Source organism: Morone saxatilis, unplaced genomic scaffold (assembly GCF_004916995.1).
Source record: "Morone saxatilis isolate NCDOM2014 unplaced genomic scaffold, NCSU_SB_2.0 Contig4, whole genome shotgun sequence".
NCBI classification, from domain to species: Eukaryota; Metazoa; Chordata; class Actinopteri; family Moronidae; genus Morone; species Morone saxatilis.
The window spans coordinates 2,866,966-2,867,557 of record NW_023339984.1 but is presented as its reverse complement, the minus strand read 5'-3'; positions in this window follow the sequence as shown (position 1 = coordinate 2,867,557).

The window sequence follows — 592 nt, the reverse complement described above, 5'->3', positions numbered from 1 at the left end:
TGTGTTTGTTCCTCTATTTAGACACTGCATGTCACAAACAAGAACATCTCAGGCTTGCAAAATGGTGGTTTGTGGTTGAAGGTCTTCCTGTTTTCTCTATCATCATACTGACAGTCCAAAGCACACGGCCACTTCCGTTTAGTAGACCCTATAGGAAATGCTACACAAAGCAGGCTGAGTGTACCTTGCACACTGCAGTCAGTAAAAAATACCAACTGGACAAACCAGTTCCATTTCTTTCTGTCACCATTGCATGATTTCCTTGTCCAGAGATTGTCTGGTTCAATTCCTCTGTGACAGTGCAACACTTTATTTTTATGTGTCTATTTATATTTTAGGATTCACTGGTATTTAAAACACATTTTGAATATGAAAATAGCAATGAGTGTACAGAGATGAACTATTTGATACTATGTTTTACGCCCGTTCATTGTAGAAGAGACAACACTAGGACACTGGCTATGGAATCTATTTATTCCATTATACTGTACGTTATTTTACAAAATCTGTATAGAACAATATTTCACATTGTGCAATTACATGCTGAAATACTGCAATTTTAATAAAGTTATAATGTTATTTAAAATAAACT